This window comes from Fukomys damarensis, unplaced genomic scaffold, assembly GCF_012274545.1.
Source record: "Fukomys damarensis isolate Sample0158 unplaced genomic scaffold, DMR_v1.0_HiC HiC_scaffold_28, whole genome shotgun sequence".
NCBI classification, from domain to species: Eukaryota; Metazoa; Chordata; class Mammalia; order Rodentia; family Bathyergidae; genus Fukomys; species Fukomys damarensis.
In genome coordinates, this window is record NW_022900940.1 from 8,426,133 (window position 1) to 8,450,909 (window position 24,777).

The following is a 24,777-nucleotide window of genomic DNA, read 5'->3' on the forward strand; positions in this document are numbered from 1 at the left end:
AAACTCCTATATCCTTCTGCTTCCCCTGGGGATGAATAGCAATGATTGATATTCTAAATAGATATCAGTCAACTGGGTGGGGGGGCCATATTTCCAGGAAATATCCCTGACCCCCACCCTTACTGAAAATCCTTGTATGCTTGCTATGTGACTTGCTCCCCATTTGATGCCCACTTAATCAATATTACCTGAGTGACTGTACTTGTAATCTTATTGGTTGGTCATGGTTTTGCCCCACCTCATGCCCACCTTGTAATTTTCCATCCGGTCTTATAGTTTTGTCCCACTTTGTACCCACCTCACCACATGGCTTGGCTGTGTGAAACATCTTTGAGAAGTGGGGTGAGTGAGCAACCCACTTTCCGGTCCCTCTTCTATCTCTCTTAGTTAGAAGCTTTCTTTCCCCTCAATAAATTTTTCTCATTCTTAACCTCCATTGATCCTATAATTTATTCTTCGATGTTAGGGAACTCACAATTTAGATGTCTAGCAGTTACATCTCTTCCCCCTATATCAATATTATGGACCAATACTAAAGATTGTATGTTGAGTTTAGGAAGCCAAATTCCCCCTAAATTATATATGAGTGCTTTAATTTAATTACCAAAGACAATTATTAACTTATAAGTTAATATAGAAACACACCCCCTTACACAGGATACTGATGTACTCCTTGTACTAGAATTACCTGAGTCACTTGATCTACCAGGCTAGATTACAGGTCTTTTGTATTAGAATGTTTGGGGAGTAGAATCCAAATCTGCATTTTTAAGATGAGTGACTCTTAAATAATATGAAGTTTTCAAATGCTTTGTCTGCAAGAAAGTATGAAAGGTGTCCCAAATAATATATAGACAAACATCAGTACAGATGGGCTAGGTGATTATCCAAGGTCCACAGTAAATTATTTACAATGATATGCACGCCCCACTCTGACTGTGGGCGCTCCCATTATGTTACACATGATTCTTAGTTTAGGTGTCTGGTCAGTTTAACAGATCTGTGGAATTTATTGATTGTGACACATCACAAGTGATTTAGGTCAGCTTTATCTACTTCACTCTGAATCCCAGGAGTAATCTTAACCATCTTTTCTTGCCAGGGTCATGTACCATGTCCCATGCAGCGCCAGTAAAGAAGTTGAAATGGGACTCACCACATGGAAATGCTTATCAGGCAGAAGTAGGCTGTACTGAGGGGCAGAGGAAAAAGATTGTGTAGACAAGAAACAGAAAAGGAGAAAAAAATAAACTGAAATGTCTAATTTATGGCAGAGATAAGAAACAAAAAATCATGTAATTTTTAGTTAAGCAATTTAATATCAGATAATAAATGATATGTGGACAAAAGTCCACTGATATTAAATTGAATTTAAATAAAATATGTGCCATCAAGAAAAGCAGATGCATAGTTAGTGGTTTTTTTGTTTTGTTTTGTTTTTGAAACATTCCAAAGAGCCTCATCGCTGATATACTGAGAATATTAACATCTCATATCATTCAGTACTTTAAGAAAAGGGCTGTTATATAGCAAGATAATAATAATAGTCTGATCTTTGCTTCTGATAAAAATAATATTTTTGCAACTTTACTTTTCATGAATCTTATTTGACAGTATTTTGTCTAAATTTGGCCTTTTTGATAACTTTTTTGATATACACTAATACATATGTATAGTACATGTATTAATATATATATATATATATATATATATACTAGTTTCTTTATCACATATAGCTGTTATTTAGTCACAAATTAAGATCAAAATTTAAGTTAGCTCTCAGGAGCAAGCTGATGTCTATGGGAAAAGTAAGGTATAACCCCTTGAATTTGATAAATTCAGTTCATAGAATTCATTAAAAGAAACATGAAGCACTTTTCATCATTGCCTTTGAAGTCAACATTGCTACAATCCATAATTCGAATTATAAGCCTTCAATTCCTTAATAGATGAATTTGTTGCAATGGGTGACTGAGGGTATCTTGCCCACTGTTATTTTGGATGGGAGAACAAAATTTACAATACAAATATGAACACGCATATGAAAAGAAATGTATGTTTGAAGATTGGCTCAAATTTTAGTGCGTATATAAACAACCAGACCAACTTCCTAAAACCTGAAAACAGACAGTGAGGTGCTGGGTGATTTGTAGAATGCCTTCACGGAAATTCCATGAGCAAGAGACTTGATAAGAACATGTATTAACATGTTAACGTTTGGGTTACCCTGATGGAGATCAACGGGCTCTTAGGCACTCAGTGGTTATTTTTTCCTTATTTAATAGCTGAGGAGATTAAAGGTAATGGAAGAGGAATGATTAGTAGGATGCGAAGTCCCCAAGTCCTGGACATAAGACTGCAACCCTGGTATCGCTAATGACAAATGGTCTCCTTCTACTACAGGATTGCACTGGGTTTGGCTATAAACAGGGCTCACGTTTACACCATCACAGATTAACCGTTCATCTTTGTACCTCATGTGCATAACCACATTAAACTTAGATTTATTTTCTTATTTTTGTCTCTCTTAATTGTCGATCTTCTTGGTCTTTGCTCATCTGAATAGCTTCTTTTTTCAGTTTTATGTGTAACAGAAGGATGACTTTGATCACAAACTTGCTGATAGTAGCATAGATAAGAATAGTACTACATTCTAGAAGAATATGAGCATTGGATTGAGGAAATATGAGCATTTTTGCTCATTTCTGTCATTAGCTAGCTATATGACTAGAAAAGACTACTGTAATACCTGACTTTTTGGAATAAGACTAAAAGGAAGCCGCATTTTAATAATTTATAAAAGTAAAAATGCCCTATATACGCAATTTGTCTCAGTAAAATTACATTTTTATTATTTGGACTAAGAATAGCTAAATTGAGAGCCAAAAACCTCTTTTAGGTACATAAATATATTTCCATTAGCATTACAGAAAACCAGGTTTGGAAGGAGCCTTAAATTATATGAGTCCAACCACCACTGTTGCTCAGATACATTCAGCACAAATAGAAATTGTGTAACTAATGAAGGTATTTAACCTTCTGTCCTGACATAGCTCTCTAAGGTGCATTTATTTAATTATTATTCATGGTAGTGCTGTATTAAGATAGAAGTTTTGGAATTATGGAAAATATGAATGTAGATTCAGTTCTGTTATAGCTTACTTGGGATTAGGTTTAAAAGTCAGTGCTAAATTGCTCATAATGACTTGGACCAAAGCTCTTGAGATTTAAGAGCCATAAATCAGCTTGTTTTGTTTCACTGGATTTCTACTGTGCCTTATTAGAAACTTGAGGTTAAACTTGGGTATGGGATAGAAAAGTACAGGTACGGGGGCAAGTAAAAAAATGGTTTCTCCTTTTTGCAAACTTCATCAGATTTAATTTGTTTATGTTAAATATGTGCATTCTGGACCTTAACTGCACCTAAATTTATTTCTAATGCCATTAAAAAGCATCAACAGGAATCTGTTGCTCACAGCCTCGGTAAGCATACCTCTCCACATTTACATGCCCTCTCTGCTTCTCTGAATTTAAAAAATCATGATAATTTTTCAAAAGCTTCACTAACTTCATTCTAGTGAGCCACATTTAATCATTTTAACATCATGAATTTAGTCTTGCGAATCGTCCAAATTAAAGCTAGCTTGGGCCAGAGATTTAGCTCAGTGGTTCTGCTGCCTGCATTGCAAGCACAAGGTCCCGAGTTCAATCCCTGGTACCAAAACAACAGCAAAAACTATCTCCCTTTCCTCTTTATTGGATGCTATTCACCTTTAATTCTCGAAACATGGTGAGGACTGTGGACATTTTGGAAGTACTTATGAAGTCAGGGGAGAATGAATGGAAGAAGACCGTGTGGGTGCATGTGTGTGCGACACGTGACACAGTGCCTAAAGGAAGAAATGATAATTTGATATTCATGGGAGAATCATGTTTGCTGTCTGAGCTAAAGATCCTTGTTTGGGTCACATTCTTCTATCTCATTTCCTATTTACCTGCTACAATATCCTGCCAGATACAAGTAATTCATTTCTTTGGTGTATCTTCAGAAACTTTTTGTAGATAATTCCCAGATTGGTAGTTAAAACTTGAAATTATTTATATAGATGTATAAGACTCACTTTTATTTTGATGCTTTTAATACATATTTGACAGGCATTAGTCATTTTTATCATGAAGCATTTTATGTACCTAGCTTCTTAACTGGATATGTTTTGACTACAGTCTGTTTTCTATAAACTTTAGGTTTCTCTTGCAGTAGTTATCAAGATGCCAGTGTTGAATTGGACATAGTGGTGCATGCTTGTGATTACAGCACTCTGAGAGGCTAGGGTAGGATATCATAAATTTGAGTCCAGCCTGGGCACTTTAGCAACTTAGCCAGAACTTACATCAAAATCAAAATAAACAAACAAAAAACAAAAGGCTGCAGATGTAGCTCAGTGTAAAATCCTGGAGCTTAATCCCCAGTGCCACCAAAACGGAACAATATCCCTAAAATCAGATGCCCATACTATCTAAGTGTTTGAGTTTGTTTTCTAACACTATTGTTCTCTACCTCTGTGATTTAGGGAAAAATTACAGATTTTTTTTTTTTTTCTGTAAAGTGGGAATAATGGTCACTTCGAACTCACAGGACTATTGTACATGTTAGTTATTTAGTACAAGACAGGCATCATAAACAATCATTAAGCATGAACTCTTTTTATTCTTAATCCTTTTGTGCAGTCATAAACTCAACTAATATCCTCATCTGAATCCGAAACTTTTTATGTACAGGGATTTCACTTCAGGAAACTTGTTTTCTAGCATCTGTTACAGGATTCCACATGGACAGAAGCTATCACTGTAGCACTTTGTATCTAGCACTTTGAAATAAACGGGGGCCTACTTGGTGTGGTGGTCCCCGCCTGTAATTCCAGCACTTGGTTGGCTGAGGCAGCGGTATCATAGTTCCAGGCTAGCCTAGGCTACATGGTGAGTTCAAGGCCAGCCAGAAGGATAGTGTGACCCTGTCTTAAAAATGAACCACGTAGGGAGACCCTGTGTCAAAACAACAACAACAAAAAGATGTTATGCAAATCATCATCAAAGCTGTGAATTTTACGAAGTCCTAGGAATCTGATCATTGCCAATTCCACAAGTTCCTTAAGAGTAAGGATGCTGATTGTGGGGTATTCATTTACTTTTCTGAAAGGAGGAGGCCAAGTTGGCATAAAATGCTGAAAAGATTTTGTGAATTATGATTCGATACTGCCATTTATGCAATCAAGGAACCTGAAGATGAAAAATTCCTCACCGATTTTACATTTTTTGATTTGACTACTCATTTAAATGGGATAAATGTGTCATCAAGGTGAAAGTCAATTTATTTGTGCTACAATACTGTGTACAATACAGTGTATAAAATGGAAGGGGGAAAGGGGAAAAAGGGCAGGATGTACCATGTACGGGTGCAGATTTCCAATGATGAGTATTATTATGTATACCTAAAATGTACCGTTAAATGTTTTGCTATAAAAAAATCAAATCCAAACTATTAAGAACTAAAGGAGAAAAGGAAGGAAGGAAGGAAAAGAGGGAGGGATGGAAGAAAGAAGGAAGGGAGATCAGCCCTGTGGTCAGAAACAAATGTGTTCAAATACAACCTGAGGCTTGGTTATATTAATGGCAAACCTCTTTTTTGTATGTAAATAAGAATAAAAGTATCAAAGTCAGATGTTGTTATTAGGTTTATAACATAAAGCAGGTGAAGAATGTTATATTTTAGATCAGGATTGTCACCCAAAGGCTCATGCATTTGGAAAGTGTATAGATCACAGGAGCGACATGCTCATGGGGGTTTGGCCCACTGCTGAGCTCAGAGCTGACTCCCAATTAGGAAGTGGGGCCCAGTTGAACCGCTGCTGATCACTATGGCCTTCTCACAACTTCCCTCTTCTTTTTCTACTTCCTGGCCACCATGGACCTCCCCTTATGCCATTCCTGCTTTGGAGCCAGCTGACTGGGAATGGTAATCACTAGTGAAAACAACTGTCTCCTCTTTTAAGGTGTCAGGCATTTGTCCCACGTGTGAGACTAAGACAAAGAACTGACCGCACTACATGGCACACAGTATGTTGTTAGTTGTGGTATTTCTCTTATTGTTATGATCTTGAAAAAAAATCGTGGATGTTTTAAATATCATTCAAAACACTAGACAAGAAATTTGGAAGAGGGCGGGGGATTTAGCTCAGCGGTTTAGTGGCCTGCCTTGCAAGCACAAGGACCCGAGTTCAATCCCCGGTACCAAGAAAATGAACTGAGTATGAATAATCAGCTAAAACATTTTTTCTACACATAGTGAAATTAGTTGCATTTTTTTGAGGGTGATAGACTTGTATTCTATAACTATATGAATGTTTCTCTTGACCAATCAGATCAGAAGATGGAGATATGGGAAACAAAACTAATTTGCAAATCTTTATTGATGGTTCCTTAATGACCTCTTTTGTCCTCTGTTTCCTCTGATGGTAATCTGTAGCCAACATAAAAGTAGTAATTTGGGAAAAATCCCTGACTAATTTTATCTCCTGTCACATACTTTTTATTCTTCTCAGCTTCTTGGCCTCATATCTGGGACAGGAAATCTAGTGCATCATTTAATTTGTACTTCAAAATATCTCTGTGTGGTAAATAGGCCAGATAAAATTATAGCCAGGGTTAAAATGAGAAATAGGCCTGGATAAATGAATTATCCAAGGTCACACAGCTACACTTACTGGTAGACAATATGTGTACCTACTCTTTGAACTCTAGTAGAAGTGTGTGTGTGTGTGTGTGTGTGTGTGTGTGTGTGTGTGTGTGTTTTAATCACATCTGTGGGAATCTCCAAGAGTTTGGGTCCAGGCCTTTGGGATGAAAATACACCTCCTTCAATCAACTACTAAACATTTGACCTGTCAAACTTGTTTTAAGTCTAACAGTGCTTTATTACAAGGGGATGATAACAAGTTCAACCTAAAAACAAATACGTTTATATACAAGAAAAACATGTTTATATATACGAATCATATTAACAGGACAGTATGCTTTGCTGATACATTTAAAAACCTGTCGATAGTATTATGTGCACCCGATAATTCCTTGGAATTCTTAATGCCAAATATTTGCTTAGGATAAACATGTTTTCAAAGATAAATCTTTCACTATGCACTCAACTAAAATCAAAATGGGTCAAAGATCTAAATATTAGAACAAACACACTAAAACTGCTGGAAGATAGGTGATGTAGAACCCTTGAAGAACTCAGAGGAAAATACTTTATTCACAAAACCTTAGTCACACAGAAACTAGCATAAAGAAACAACAATTGGGATCTCATCTTATTAAAAAGTTTCTGCATAGCAAGAGAAACCACCAACAGAGTGAAGAGACAACCTACATGGGAAAAATTTTTACCAGTTCTATAAACAAAGGACTACTATCTAAAATATATAAAGAACTTAAAAGTTAGACCCCCCCAAATTTAAAGACTAAATACAAAAGTAGACCTCCAAAATGAATAGACATTTCTCAGAAAATAAGTAGAAATAGCAAATAGACATATGAAAAAGTGTTCAGCATCACTGGCCATTTGAGAGATGCAAATGAAAACAATGTTGAAGTCCATCTCACTCCAGAAAGAATGACTGCTATCAAGAAATCAATGAATAACAAATGCTGGCTGGGCTGTGGGGAAAAAGGAACGCTTCTCCACTCTTGGTGGGAATGTAGACTGATGCAACAACTGTGGAAATCAGTGCAGAGATTCCTTGAAATCCTAGGGTTAGAGTTTTCATTTGAGCTAGCTATTCCCCTGCTAGGTATCTTCCCAAAGATGTAAAGCATCGTATCACAGTGATATAGGCACACACATGTTTATAGCAGTACAGTTTGTAGAAACTAAATCTTGGAAACAGCCCAAATGCTCATCAAGTTGTGATTGGATAATGAAGATTTAAAAAAAAATAATATGAAGTAATACTCGACCATAAAGAAATAGACTAGAGGACCGGGGATTTAGCTTAGTGGTTCAGTAGCCTGCCTTGCAAGTGCAAGGACCCGAGTTCAATCCCCAGTACCAAAAAAAAAAAAAAAAAAAAAAAATATAGATTAGAGACATTTATAGCTAAATGGACGTCATAAATGAGGCTGTACTCGTAAAAAAAAAATATATATATATATGTGTGTGTGTGTGTGTGTGTGTGTGTGTCTGTGTAAATATGGATTGTTTCTCTAAGTATGAGAAACTGAACATGTAAATGAGGACCAAAATGCATAATAGATATTGTGAAATAGGGAGAAAATGTTCAAAGGGAAAGTGGGATGGAAGAGAGGGGATTGGGGAAAGGAAAAAAGTGAAAGAAAAAAAATGAAGAAAAGAAGGAAGAAATAGAAACACGGAGGTTTCCATTGTATATACACAGAGGTGTGGAGGGGTTGAAGCAAGTGCAGGAGAATGGAGAACAAATAAGAACCAAGATATATCATGTACAGGTACAAATTCCCAATGATAAATTTGATCACAATGTATACCTAAACTGTACCAGTAAACTCAATAAATATAAAAAAAGAAAATATACAATTCTTGTATTATAGGTATGTCTATAAAGCCACCAGCCACTTCCACAAGATACTGAAGATTTTGATCTTCAATTATATTTTGAGCTCATTCATGGGAAAGTAAACATGTCAAAAATTTTTTTTGCCTCTCTCCATAATGCTAAATATAACTTCTTATATTCAGAATACAGTAAGCAGATATTACTCACTGACTTACTGAAGTTAAACCTTATTGAGCAAAAACACTTCCCAGTTTCATGGAGAGGCTGAAATCAGTAGTTCATCTTTTTGTAGATACAAGTGAGAAGCGACTCTCAGCATAGATGCTGCTTGTGACTGATGGAGGAGGAAGGGGGCCCAGAGTGCTCAAAGGGAAGCATGAGTAGGCCAGTTTTTAACCTAAAGTTCGCAGATGCCTGTGCTTCAGTGATAGGCTTTACTGGGTCTATGATCCACTACTAACAGCATACAGATGTTCCTGGATACCTTTGTGTACCTAGATGAAACATATAAAAGCTTCTTTCCTTGTTGATAATCTATGGTGTGTATCATCATTGTGACTAACATGAGAATGTAGATATCACAAGTCCCGGAAGAACTGGGTAGCCCATTATATCTTTTACAGAATCAGAGAGAGAAGTTGAAGTATTAAAACATTGCTGTTGTGACTTCGCTTTCCAAATCTTATGGACAATGACTACCATGGAGTATTGGATAACATGCATGAGTCATAGACTTCAGATGAAAGATGTCAAGACGAATATGATTATATTTTGTAGTCCTCATGGGTGTCCCACAATATCCCATTATATTCACCATGAGTGATACACACAAAAAAAATTGGAATGAAAATCTACATGACCAATGTTAAAGCATTGGGAGAACTGAAAATGTAAGGCAAAATAAACTAAAAGTCAGGAATAAGATCTAGCTCCAGAAATGAAAACAGTACAAATTTTGGTACTAAGGTCAAGGAGATATTTCCAAAATCTGACTCTTCTTTACCCTTTGATAGGTTGAACATCTACCTCCATCATATTTTTCTTCTTTCCTCACCTTTGGATTCTCTTCATCTCTCTCACATTATAAGTTACCCAAAAAACTATTTCCATTCATGAACTTCTATAACGTTGGAAAGGTTGGCCATGTTTGTGTTTGTGTGGAAAAGATGGCTGTGGTCATGTTTTCAACTGGGTGCAGAGTTTGCAAACAAAAACAAAATTTTGCCAGTGCTTCTGTTTGGGAGCCAAATCTTTTGAAAACAAAAACATTCATGAACCAAGGTATCACTGTGTGTGTGTGTGTGTGTGTGTGTGTGTGTGTGTGTGTGTATGCATTCTAGGATGCATAGTATAAATGTTTTTGTAAATTATATGTATATGTAATTTTTTGTATGTGAATATCTGTGTGAAGGAATGATAAGAGAAGAATCAGCTTCTGGAATAAATGTCACTAGACATCTCTTTTCTGTGGATATCTCAAGCCTACAGTGCTCTTGAATCTTTTCATTGTCTCTATATGTAGAAATAAATCAGTATCAGAATAGAATGCACTCTAAATGCCATCATTTTATTATAAGCAAGGTAAATAATGTTTGCTGCTTCAGAAAAAAATTATTCCTTTTATTCAGAGGAGATAATAGCTGTTGGTTACTTAGCGTATCCTTTCTAATTAGTAGATAATACTTAAGACATGCTGAATTCTGAGGAGCACAAGTACAGGTTTCCCTTGGCTGGGACTAAGGATTTAGAGAAAGTACTGAAATGCCAACTCTTGACAATTGCCATTTCTGGGAGGCCAACTCTATCGATTATACTTTTCTTCGATTTGACACAATCTTTTCCTAAAGATGGCACTTTATAGGCTGCAGGGTTTTCTCTAAAATGAATTCACTGTTTTACTTGCAGATGCTGAAGGGAAGAAAGTTATCCCAATTACAAGCAAAAAGTAGTTTATTAAACAGCAATATTAATTTATGGACATACTTTCCATTTTTGTAATTAGAAATGAGAATTATCTCCTTAGAAATGATGTCCTCCAAACCCACAGTTAACATTGACCTTGAAGGACAATATTTTTTGCAAATTTTAAAAATGAAACCATTTGGGGCTGGGGATTTGGCTCACTGGTTCTACCACCTGCCTTGCAAGCACAAGGGCCTGAGTTTGATCCCCAGTACTAAGGGAAACAAAACAAAACAAAGAAATTAAAAAATGAAGCCATTTGTGATCGGAATTGTGGATTTTAAAAAAATGTCATGTTTTGAAGTTAACTGCATGAGAATTAAACTTTATGTAGGAGGCCAAAGCAAAGTTCAAGCTTTTTCAAAATGCAAACATCTTTCTCTTTGACAGGCCTGAAAATAAGAAGGCAGGCCATAGAGATATAATAAAAATACCTTTTTCCTATATAGAGAACCTCAGATGTTAGGGTTAACACTGGACAAGTTTTATGGTTTTACTATATTTTGTAAAGATGTTTATTTTGATTTGATGTATATTTTAAAATAGTAATCAAAGAATTCAAATAGTGTAAAGATTTGAACCATATGAGGTCAAACCTCAAATTATTCAGTTTCCATAACATTCAAGTGTGTGGATGTTTTGTAAATGACAGATACCAGAGTTCAAATTTGAAGACTCATAAATATTTGATCAGCAAATTAGTAGACTTCTTCCTAGGCCTGATGAATGAAATAACAATTATTAAACTCCAAAATCACATTAACTGGGTAAGTTTGGCTCTTCGTGAGGCATATTTGACATTTACAGTCGGAAGTGAATAGCTGCCTGGTCATTTGTGCATTGGAAAGGAAAAGATTTTAGTTTGATTCATGTAGGTCCAATGTACTGTGCTTTTAAAATATATCCCCAATTAAAATGCTGTCTGTTGCTTGAAAACTGCTGGACACATTTCATCTTGATGTCAGTAAACCTTGGCCATTCAAACTATTGGAGAAACACATGTGTTTTGCCAGTTGCTTACCAGTTAACTCAGCTATATGTACCTATATTTATCCAGCTAACCTAGTTCTGCATTGAAATGATACACATACTCTTTCAAAATTTTAGGCCATATTTTATTTTGCATCTGGCATATTCAGTCATTGGGTAAGTTTCCCATCACCCCTGCTCCCTCTCCCTTCCATGTCTCCCTCTCTACTTATTTCCTTCCTTTCTTTTCAATTTAGACAAAAGACAAGCAATTTAGATTTTTCTTTACTGTCATAGTTTATAATATTATATCTGGGACTTTGCTTTTCTATTTAATATTTCTGGTAATATCTTTTCAGTGATAAAAATCTTAAGATATGGCTTTACCCTCATAGCCTTCCTAGTTAGGGCAACTATTGGAATAAGTTATTGGTCTGAAATTGGACGCTTGTATCCAAAAGCCTTCTCTGTCAACCCCCAGCTCAGCCTATTTGATTTATTATTTTAATGATGCAATACTACTCAATTTTATTTTGTTAAACAAATAAAAATAATTAAGATAATTAAAATACCCAACTGTCATGTATATATGCTACAGATACATGGAAATATTTTTGAAAGCTTTGAAGGTCATGTGAACTTCAGCCTAATGCAGTGCAGGAGCTTGCATTTCCTGACCAGCAGTCAAGCCCCACCCAGTCACCCAGTGTACCTCCTCCTCCTCTAGTACCTGATGCTGCTTCCTGCTTTTTTTCCCTCAAGCGGATATGAAATCTTTCTCTTCTTCATTCTCCCTTTCGACCTTGCCCAAGCATTTCTTCTGCCTGATCCCCTTGCCTTGACTATACATGGCTAACATTTTTACTTCTGCTTAGTTTGTCCCCAACACCTACCTTGACCATCAGTTTAGTACTAAAATCTGCTCCCACCCCACCCACACACTCCTGATTATTTTTACCCTGGCTAAATTTCCTTTTCTCTTTTGTACTTATCTTATATACTGGAGACTTAATTATAGTTGTCATATATTTCTATAACGCACATGCTAAAGTGTTACCTCCATGAGGATAGGGTCGCTGATAGACTTTAGTCACCTTGGGACAGTGCCCAGAATACTGTAGGAGCCCAATACATATTTGTTGAGAGAATATATCATTTTATATGACCTGGTTGATATTTTAGATTTGTCTCTATTGCAAAGCAGTTCCATCAAAGGTTCCAAAACTATTCTTAATTATCCTCAAAAGTTAGGTTGTAAAGTGTAGACTTAGACAAAGGGGGCAAAATAATTACTGAAGACTACACATTGGTCACTGCCACCACGATGTGATCTTACATTGTTACAATGTCCTTTTACATTGTTAGTCAGAAAACCACAGGCTTTCAGAACAGTTGCTTTATTCCTTAGAAAGACTACTGTTTGTGAATTGCACTTATTGAACTAAAAATATTTTAACATTTGACACCAGCATATTTGTAGATCACAAAAGTTTTTTAGAGCAGAAGCATATAGGTTATGAAAATTTTGCAACTATGCACATCTAAAATGACTGGTACATCTCAAAGACTACTGAGAACATTACAACCAGAGTAGAAAATATTTTTTTCTATATTAGGATATTTTATCTAAAATATAAATGCTGTTAAAAGTTAGTGTAATTTTTCCTTGTAAAACTTTCTCCTTTACATTATATTCTAGTTTATATTTAAGTAGAATTTCTAAAAAAAATTTTTACCTTGAAAATAAGTTAATAAAATGATATCCTTTAAAACAAACTCATTTTCATTATAAACACACAATAAGCATTCATTCCCAAACAGAGCTTTGCCAGGCATTTTATTTGCTAATTGAGAAAAGATAGTGACCAAAGAGAAAATATGCAACAGCAATCTTAAGAGTAATTAATGGAGGAAAAAAGGTCTTCTTTGAAGAGACAGAGAGAGTTACTAAACATGAAATAGGGAAAGGTTATTTTTCTAAAATTTGGAAGATTAAGAGAATGAGCACAAGAATCTATGACACCATTTGTTTTTCTAAATTCACCTTTCATTTGCATCATACAAAACATGTAAGTCATTTACTCCTCCAAAGTGGATCACAGAGATATGTGTAGAACATAAAAGAACATCTGTTAGTAGGTCTCTCCTGGAAAAAATGGGAAGGGTAAAAGCTTACTTCTCCCTGAATTAATTTGATAGTGAGAGCTCTCTCTCTGAAATCTCAGATGGTTCCACATAGAAGAGAACAGAATGGCAAAGTGTACAGGGAATTCCCAATGTAAATTAATAGGTTGACGGTAATAAGATGCGGTGCTAATTCCTTCCTTACTAATTACTAATATAATCATAATACAATAAGACAATTTGGGAACACATGCAAGTACACAAAAGAAAGAGGGACAGTCTGTTTATTATTAATTATATCAGTGTGAGATACGGCACTAATCAAGAGGATGGAGGGAAACTGTGTTGTGTTCGTTTCATCCTTGTTCCCCTGAGGGAATTGCTCTATTTCCAAAAATGAGTTCTTACAAAAAGTAAACCACAGGCTGTACTTTGAAATCAGGTGCATTTTCCCTATTAGCAGTTGAAATCTTCAAATTAGGAGAAGCTTAATTTAAACTTCTTAGGTCGAAGGTAATTGGATCGACTCTTTGCTGGTAACTAGACTGCATTTACTGGGATGGCCAGTTCTCCAGGCCTGTAAACATAATCTCCAGTTGAGCACCATCAGGGAACATCTACCGAAAATCTTGGGCTTAAGATTACTTTTGTGAATATAAATAAGATGTAAATAGAATCTAAAAATTGCTCCATGGTCCTTAGTATGGTGATTGGAATTAAGGTGGTTCTGTTGATAGAAACATATTTTTTATAAAGATTTTTTTATTTGCAACTATAATTATCTCAAATTAGATAGTTAATAAATGCCACTTGAAGATTATGGTAGGCAATAAATAAAGGGAATGGGAATCAGTATGTTTTTTTTTTTTGCATATTGGGTTGTTATTTATTCATAATTTGTTCAAAGCCCCACTTTTCAACTAATTATAAAGAAAAAAGAACCCATAAAATAAGTCGTATTACAATATCACTGGGTAAAATTACTGTAGAATTTTGCATTACCCTTTAAAAGACTGTGTATTTTAAAACAAGATGCCTACTCTTAGAGAAATTTTAATTTCAACAAAATGTCTCTAGATATTAGCAGTAAAAGGTTCATGTATATGAAGGCTGACTTTCAGATCAAATCCCATTCAGATTAAAATGAAACTTCTTAGTGGTCTTCATAAGCTAGTGTAAAGACACCACACTTTCTTTCCTACCAAAAGCAGCCAACTGCAAATGCTATCATTTGAATGTTTGTCCCCTTCAAACTTGAATGTAATAGACAGCCAAGAGGGAAGATTTGGGGCCAGCAATGTTATAAACTTGCTCCTGGAGTCCTTTACTCAGTCCCAGCCTACAAAGACCTATATTTGGCCCTAAGTAATGTACATTGACTTTGAGATATTAACTATTTAGTAGAGCCCTACTTGGATCCCAGACTGACAATTTTGTAGTGCCCATAGAAGGTCCAAATATACATTCAATCAGGGTTCTCATCTGACAAAACAAAAATATAAATATTTTCCACAGGATTTGCACAACACCAAGTTCCTTAATATTCAAAGTGTCCAAAATGTAAACCAGTATCATATAGCATATGAAAAATTTTAAGTCATTTGGGAAAATAAAATAGTGTTACTAGCAGCATGATACACATGCTAGAATTATCTGTCAAAGACTTCAAAATAGTTAAGGGCTAATACTTTCACAACAAATGGAATGAAAGTAATTAGGCCATATGAAGAACTAAATTGAAAATTTAGAACAAGAAAAATATAATAGAAAATAGATTCTACAGCAAAACATAGCTGACAGAAAATAATCTCTGAAATTTAAAAGAAATCAATAGAAATGTTTCAAATTTAACAACTGAGAAGAAATCATAAAGTTTTTTTGTTTTGTTTTGTTTTATTTTTTTGTTTTTTAAACACTGAATGTCAGGGACCTGTGGAACAATACCAAAGTGTCTAAATTACATATCTTCAGAGTTAAAGAATGCAGGTGGCCTCTATAACCTGGAAAAGACAGGAAATGGATTCTCCCCTAGACTATTCAAAGGGATTGTACCCCTGATGACACCTTAATTTTAGCTCAATGGGACTCAATTTGCACTTTTGACTCCTCAAATTGTGAAATAATAAACTTTGGGGTTTTATCAAGCCCTGAAGTTTATGGTAATTTGTTTTAGCAGCTATCTGAAACTAATACAGTTGCATATTGTGTTTTATTTATATGATTTTTTGCGGGGTTATTGGGTATCAAACTCAGGAGCTTGTGCTTGAGAGGCAGGTGCAGCACCACTGAGCTAAGTCCTTGTCCCTATATGACTTTTGGAAAATGTCAAAACTATATTGATAAAAGAGTATGAAGTGTGTCTGAAAACAGTTGTGTTTAAGAAATTTATCACAGTGAAAGACATATTATCATGAATCCTTCTCAAAATACTCCACTCTGCTTCAAAGTACACTTATTCTATCAGTCTTTTTGCTTTCTGCAAACAGTTCTGGAAGTCTTTTTTCATTTTTTGGGGGAGGGATGGTACCGGAGATCTAACTTGGGTCCTTGCACTTGCGAGGCAGGCAGTGGAACCACTGAGCTAAATCCGTGGCCCTTCATGAGTGTTTTCAATATGCTGTCTTGGCTGCTTTGATGTCCTGAATTGATTCAAAATGTTTAATGTTCATGGGCACTTTGAGTTTGGGGAAGAGCCAGAAGTCTCACCGTGCCAGATACCATGAACAAGGTGGACAAGGACACAACAGAATGTTTTGTGAGCCCTCCTTTCCATTGGAGGGCACTCAGCAGCAGCCTTCAGTTTATTTTGGATCACGCCTCATAAAGACATGAAAGACTTCCAGCGCTGCTTCAGAAAATGGCAAGAATGATGTGGCAAGTGTGTTCAAAGTAGGGGAGTACCTTCATGGGAATTAGTGGCAGTGTGCCTTTTATGGTCATGAATTTAAAAAATTTAAACATTTGCTGTGTTTTTCTATCACCCCTTGTAGATACAATGTTTGACAATAGCTGGGGCTAGAGGTGGTGTGTGATTGCGAGGCAATAACACCAGGGAGTTTTCTTGAACGGCTGAGAGTATTCTGTATCCTCAGTGTGGCAGTTGTGACATACACTTATGTCAACATTAAAATCGTAGACACTTGTCGACAGCCACATTGTTTTGTGTGTGGTTTGTGTGTGTCCCCCACGGTTCATGTGTTTGAAGGTTGGTCTCCAGTGGGTTGATGCTGGAAGGTGGTGGAACTTTTGAGAGGTGGGGCTTAATGCCAAATAATCAGGTCCACTCTCCTGCTTCCTGTATTGCCATGTGATTCCTCTTGGACATGTCCGCACAACGATGCCACCTGCTTCTAGGGTCTCAACGCAGGCCAAAGAAATGGGATCATCCAATCTTGGTCTTTTCATCTCCAACACTGTGAGCTAAATAAACTTTTCTTTGCAAAATATACAGCTTCAAGTATTTTGTTATAGCCATGAAAAAACAACAGAACAAGCATTCTGGGATTCTGAGCTAAATGACTTAGGGAAATATCAGTATGAAGAATGCAGAACAGGGAGATCGGTAGAAACCAAACCTTTGAAGATATAAAACTTCTGCCAGTCATTAATCCTGCTGTGTCCATTTAATTGAGATAAAATTGCCTAGCAGTTTAGGGAGGCACATTCCTGGATGTGTCTGGGTGGGTTGTGAAGGCAAGGCCTTGGGTACTGTATGTGGTCCCTCACCCAGCCCTCTCTGACACTGTTCCTTTGCTCTGATCCCCAGCCACTGAAAATTAAGCAGCTTTGCTCTACCACATCCTTCTGCCATGATGCTCCTGCCTTGGAGCTAGCACACTGTGGACTGAGTTACTCCAAAGTGTGAGCTAAATTAAACCTTTCCTCCAATAAGTTCTGGGTGTGGGACATTGTGTCTCAGCAAAAGCAAAGCTGACTGATACAAACCCTGTCCTAACTCTGGTTCTTTCTGCATTTCTCAATATATAGACACCAAAAAAATTCATTAAATACTAAACCAATATGCGTTGGTTTTCTTTCTTTTTAAATTTTATTATTATTTTTTAATTTTCTATATAACAAAAGCATCAAACTTGGAAACATTTTTTTTTTTGTGGCACACAAAAGAAGGGCAAATTAAAGGTATTCTTGTCATAATCCCTGTGACCTATGTATATGTTACATTACATGCGAAAGAAAAGTGAAGGCCACTGATGAAACTAAGCTTGCTAATTATCTGACTACAAAATGGGGAGATTATCCTGTATCATCAGGACCAAAAGTAATCACAAGCATTTGTAAAATTGGAAGAGAAAAGAAACAGAGTTGGCAATCCTCCTGCCTCAGCCTCCAGAGTGCTGGGGTTATAAGCATGTGCCATCGCTCCTGGCCAGAAGATCTTTTTGAACGCCAGGTTTTTAAAACTATAGAACACTTCAGGAATTTGCACGGCATGCTTGACTGGGGTCATGCTAATCTCTGTATCATTCCAATTATAGTATACCTGCTGCCAAAGTGATCATTCACTAGTCGTGTTTTCAGCACTGTATATTCTCACAAGATTATTAGCCTTATAAGGGCATAGAAAATGTTTAATTTATTTACAGTTGTCTCTCCTAAACTTATTTTCATCAAACACTTGAAGTCTCACAGAAGAGTATTGTACAGATTTGATTTGGAGAATTTAACATATGACTGCCCACCCACTGGTTCTCAATTATTTTGTTTTGGGGGCACACCCAAGAGTAATGGTGACACACTTGAAGGGGTCTGAACTGTATCCACTGCTTTTGCACATCATGCTTTTTGACCTTTTAATTCCATCTGTTTATCTGAGTACAACTATTTGCAAATCCTATTATCACTGCTTTCATTCTCCTAAGTCAGTGTTCTCCTTGGTTCAGTAGGCCATCTTTTCCATGACTGCTGTGAATACTGATCATTTGGTATTATACTACTGCACTCTCTGTAACGTTCTGCATTTTAATCAACTAAACATTCCATCTAACAGATGTCCCAGTGACTACAGTGGGGACAGAAGTAAAGCTGGAATGTAATGGAAAATGTCACACAAGTGAAGAGGCTGGTCCTCCATGGCGTTATGATGCCAAACCCCAGTGTTCTTATTAAAAGAATACATTGTAAAATATGATCAAAATAGTATTCATAGAGAGAATTTCTTGAATCTTAAATGTCTACCGTTTTGATGTTGAGGCATCTGAAGGAGTTGTCAGAAGCAGTTTTAGAGGTATACAATCTTTTATCACATTACCACAGAAGAAAATAGAAATGAGTTTTAGAATTAAAATTATGGATAAAGTGCAGACTCTTACTCCAGATCCATTTGACAAGATGTAAATGTGAACAGCCAATGGCTTCTACTGTAGGAGAATATATATTGACTTTTTAGCATTATTTCATAATGCAAACCCATCAATACTGTAGAGTAAGTAGAAGAGGCTTATAAAGAATAAGTTCAGATTTTCTTAACATAAGGGACATCATCTTGAATGCGTTACAGTTTGTTTCTGCTCCTCACACTCTTCCTCTGCTCCAGATAACTTCTCTGAGGGGCAAAGTCGTGTCTTGCAGCTATTTGGTGTTTTCCCTGCAGTGCCAAGCATCGTGTGGAGAGTAGGTGTTTCCACATCTCGCCATAAACCTGCTGCCAGCCTGTCTGGCATCCCTTCTCCCCTGGCCTGGAAACCTCAGGGCTTCTCTTCATGTGTGTCTGTGTTGCTCTTTCAGGCTCTATTCAGATGTTCCTTTGTTACAGAGGACTCTTGACACCTTTTCTAAAATATCAGTGCCTCTGACCCTGCCCCACTGCCCTAGCCCATTATCCTTTTATATTTTTCTTTATGTAGGAAATAAAACTATGCTTTTTTTTTCTTGGTACTGGGGATTGAATTGGGTCCTTATGCCTGCAAATCAGGCGATGGAACCACTGAGCTAAATCCCCAGCCCTATGCTTTTTTTTTTTTTTAACAAACTGAGAAAAATGTGAGACACTATAACAAAAATTTTAAATGGACAGATGTAATTTTTTTTATGTTTTTCTTTCTTTCTTTTTTTTTTTTTTTTGGTACCGGGGATTGAACTCAGGTCCTTGTGCTTGCAACGCAGGCCACCGAACCACTGAGCTAAATCCCCATTCCGTAATTTTTATTATGTAATAATTCCTTTGTGAAAAGTTGGAAATGTATAAATAAATGAAAAATTACTTATATCATTCAACAATGAGCACACTTACTGTTAAATTTAACACTTTCCAGGGATTCCTTTATAAATGTTAACTTATTTTATGTTTTTGTTTCTCGAACTTAATTTTAAAGTAAATTATAATGGATGCATATGCTATTAATTTTAACTCTTAGGAAACAGAAACATTTGGAAAGGTTATGTACTATCAAAAAAGAATTAGAAATGACATATTAATGTTGCTGACATAAAGCCATGTCTATAAAAGAGTAAAACAAAATCAAATTTTTACTTTTACTTTTAATTGACAACTAAATTTGTGTGTTCATTATATGCATATTATTTTAAAATCTGCGTGCATGTAAAACAGCTAATTATTGTTTGTTACCTTACAAATTTATCCTTTCATTTTTTGAGTTGAGGACACTAAATCAAAAATTTCACTAAGGTGTTGTTGAGTGATTTAGAGATTTTCATTATTATTTAATTAGTATTACAGTTTGCATATATATTTTATAATTTTACACTTGATCTTAGCCAAAAGGCCGAGAAGCGATATTTTATAATTTTATTTTCAAGCCAGGCATGGCAGAATATGCTTGTAATTCCAGTATTCTGGGAGGCTGATGTGGGAGAAATCACAAGTTGGAGCCCAGTTTGGAGAACTTTACAACTAGACCCTGTCTCAAAATTTTAAAAAGGGGGAAGTGATGTAGAGGTATGTGATGAAGGAAGTGATGAAGGGGTAGTGATGTAGCTTAGTATGAAATCATCTCTGTTCCAACAAAGCACTCACATAAATCAAATCAAGTAATAAAACAAATATTTGCTTAAGTAAATAATAGAACATTTGAAATAAAATAGAATGTTGTCATAGGTGTGTTTCCTCTGTCAAGAATGGATTGCACACTTTTAACTTTAAAAGCCCCTAGCATGCATTAACCTGCACAAGTATGAGATCCTAATGAAACCAACAGAGGCCAGAAGAGTCTCTGAAAAATTGAATGAACAAAGATAGGCATCGTAACATTTTAACTAAAAGATTATTCCCATCTTGGCGTTGGTTTTAGAAATTGCAGTTTATGCCAAGATGAGAGAATAGTTCTGATGTTTCCTCTGGCTGGTGCTGATAGTCACCTTGAGGTTTCCCCAACTGAATTTCTTTTCAGTCCTTTACACTTCCTAGCACCTTGCATCTTAGGTCCAAAACCTAATACCTTGTGAGAACTAAGAACAGTGCATGTAGACAAGTCAGGACACAGGGACTAATCTTAGGCCTTCATTTGCAAGTTAAGTTTTACTGTTTGTTTATAAATTAAGCTAAGTCTGAATTTTTTCCCGCATATGTTTCACCCACACAAAGCTTCAAACACAAGGTTTCAGCACTCCTTTCTTCTTCATGTGGAATACTGAATATTATGCCTGTGATTTTTAGATAGCTAGGTGACATAGATTATTTTTCCTCTATTTTCTTAAAGTGGGAAACTGAGATATTAGTATGTGTTTAATACACAGCAATATATGGAGGTCAGAAAGACAAAATGATAATACTTTTAATTATCCTTCAAAATATAAAATGTGCAAAAGTTTGGTACTGTCTATATTTTATTTAAGGTTACATTGCAAGTTTTTGGACTGGCTGGGCACCAAAACACATACACACATATCCATATCCATATATTCCCATGTACACATATTTACATACATGCAGTTATATGTGCAGTTTCCTTTAGAAAAAAACCCATATTCTCACAGCTTAATATAATCATTCCATGGCTTTATAATTAGCCTGTTTTAAAAATTTAGATTTCCTGTGTAGGTATTTGAATTGCTACCACAGGTCTTGATAATCCTCACTTTGAAAAATAAAACATTATTTCATAGAACCATTGAAACTTTCTAGTCATTCCTCTGTTAAGTTTGCGTTAAGTGGAAGATTCTCAAAGTCATTTTAACAGTAACAACCGGTCATGTTACTGTAAAATAGAAACTGTAATCAAGGGGTCCCTGAAAGAACTCAGAATTTGTGGAATTCAGCTGTAAAAGATAGAAAAGTACGTATTTTTAACACAACCTTTACATATAAGTGTAGGCTACAAAGCAGAGCAGTGTTATCAGTCCTATCATTTTGTCAACAATATAGCTCACTGATGTTTTTGAATTGTTACAAATTTTGCAGATATCTTGAAATCTTGTTTCTTTGAGCCACTATTAAATATTGTTTTACTATGTTATTAAAGAGAAATTTATATACTATATTCCAGATATGTTCTAGTCATGTTTTGATAATTATATTTGATTGTGTCCTTTACAATCCTGTGTTTCAGTTCATGCTCTTAACGTTATTCTGTAAAATATCCTGAGAAGAGAAAAGGAAAGCAAGAAATACAAAATGCTGTTGCTCCAAAGCAATATTCTTTTATCTAGAGACTGTATTTATAACTCAAACAATGTACATACCAATTCTTTACTTACATATAATCATTTATTTTTAGTGGAAGAAAATACTTCGAAATATTTATCTTCCAATTGCTAAATTATTCCTTTAGTCAGTGTTTCTTAAAAACATACTTCTCACAAACATAATATATGCACATTTTATCTTTTCACACAGCTGAAAGCAGCACAAAATGGTTGAAAATTATGTATTAAGGATGTATTACACCCACCACTCTTTTTACATAAACTTGAAGATAGCAAAATAGCACTGTATAAATCACATATGTGATATGGTTTGAAAACCTGAATAAAACATTCAATAGCAAAATTTTAAATATCATTTGCTCTCCTTTACTTAGGGTCTGAAGTTTTAGAGTCTATTACTTCTATAATCTACAGTTGTTATCTGCTGCAACTGGCCAATTTACATTTTCTGCATGTTGGAGTAGTAGGCAGCTTTTTAAACACACTGACAGCTGGGGATTTCTGCAGAAATGCAATGATGCAGATATACCAGGTGCTTTAATTCATTTTTAGAACTACTTATGTGATAATATTTCCTACTAATGTAGCTTTCCTTGGATCAGAGTGCAAATAAGGATTATGCTCCTGCTGAACAAATTGTGTTTTTTTTTTACATGCTTCCCTAAGAACTGATTATCAGAATTCAGACTTTCAAAAGAACAGTATGACATTTAAAAAAGTATGTAAAGTATTAAAAAGAAAAGTCAAAATACAAAAAATTTAATTTAATGTTTTTTTGACACAACCCTCTCTAATCCCCACCCTCAAAGAAAGTCAATATGGAGAAATTATGCAGATATTCTATAATTATATATCGCCCATTTTAATTTTTTAAAAAATTCCCAACCTTGTGCAGTGTGTAAGAGAATGGCACTATTTTATGTATTACAAATAATTTCTACCATTCATTCTCAATTATAAATGCTCAGACCTGGTTACCTTCTTTTTTTGGGCCCTTCTGCCTGAGTTGAAATGGTGAGTCCTTATAGGTATTTTACATTGTAATCATTTATTTGTAACATGTTGCTAGGACCATGAAAAAGTGAGACAAAGATGTAAGAAAAACAGTGGCCAGATTACACAGTGCGTTTATTCTTGTGGGAAACTGTGGAAGTGTGGAAAATGTCTCTGAGGCCGAGACAGTATTTTGTTAGTTAGCTTTCCATCACTGTCACGTGACACCTCAGAACAACAACTTATACAAGAGAAATTTTATGTGGGCTCATGGTTTGAGAAGGTTCAGTCCATGACCAGCTGGTCTTGTTGCAGTAGCCCTGAGGTTGGCAAAGTATTATGACAGAAGAGTGTGGTGCAGCACATGGCAGCCAAGACACAGAGATAAGAGAACGAGCCAGGAAAAAAACAAGCTGGGAACTGATGCAATCCCTGAGGCCATGCCTCCATGATTCATTTCAGCTAATGATGCTTGTTTCCTATTTCCGTCATCAGCAATAACAGCATGAAACTATGATCTCACCAATCAATTTCTGAATGGAGATGAGCCCTCAATATCTAATCTAATTTCAAAAGCTCATCAGCTGCCAATCAAGCTTTCTTTTTGTAATTTATTTTTATTGGTACATGTTGATAGGACATAATGATTATATTGCTTATAAGGAGTTGGCACATGTCCATAACGCATCTTAATTCTTTTTTCATTCCCTTCCCTTTTGAGCCTCCCACATCTCTAGTCCCATTTACTTTTGCAAAAGATGTTTCCCTATTTCCTATTATCTGTCTTTTGTGTCACTCTTTATTTATATTTTAGGTTGCCAACCAAGCTTCCAACACTACAAACTTTGGGGGAGAGAGTTTAGAAAACAACCATAACAGTTCTCCAGCTGGCACGCATCACTGGCTGAGAGCTGCCCTGCGTTTTCCACTTGTTTTCTGTGTCCCATGCACATATCCATGGGATAAGAAGCTGTTAGGTATAGAATGCCAGTCAGGGAAGTGTTTCACACGTTAGAGGCTGCTAAGCACAAGAACTAACTGTGCCTCCTCCCTCCGACAGTCACATCAGGACATGTTGAAGAAGATTTCAGTGTGATTCTTAAGGAAGGAATTACATGAAGTTAAAAGGAAAAAATATCTTGGAAATTCAAAGCACATTTGTCTAAAACTACAGAAAAATCAATCTTCCAATACCTCATGATATTTATGCTACTATTATAATCATTAAATTTGTTCAAAAGTACTATCTTTGCTCTTTAATAAACTTTTAGAGAGAAGGTAGGGGATTCTATGGATAAAGTACATGTAGGAAAAAGAAAATAATAAAATTGCAGTTATGAAAGTAAAATGTGCTATCTCCCGTCATATTTCAGCACAGAAGGCATGAAGAAAGAACCAAAGACAGATATCTCATCCTTCACTCCCACCATACAGAAATTACACTGTGAAAAGTAGCACTTATTTGTTTCATCAGAATTGAAATCATATGCAATGTGCAGACATGCACTCATACTTTTTGAAA

The 24,777-nt window shown here is 35.7% G+C and overlaps 1 long non-coding RNA gene and 1 pseudogene across 1 annotated transcript in view; one reads left to right on the plus strand and one right to left on the minus strand.

The window, feature by feature from the left end:
- Nucleotides 1-24,777, plus strand: part of LOC104866134 — a 294,086-nt gene that overhangs the window by 70,506 nt on the left and 198,803 nt on the right. The gene's annotated exons all lie outside the window — the stretch shown is intronic.
- LOC117283669 lies at nucleotides 18,058-18,156 on the minus strand (annotated as a pseudogene).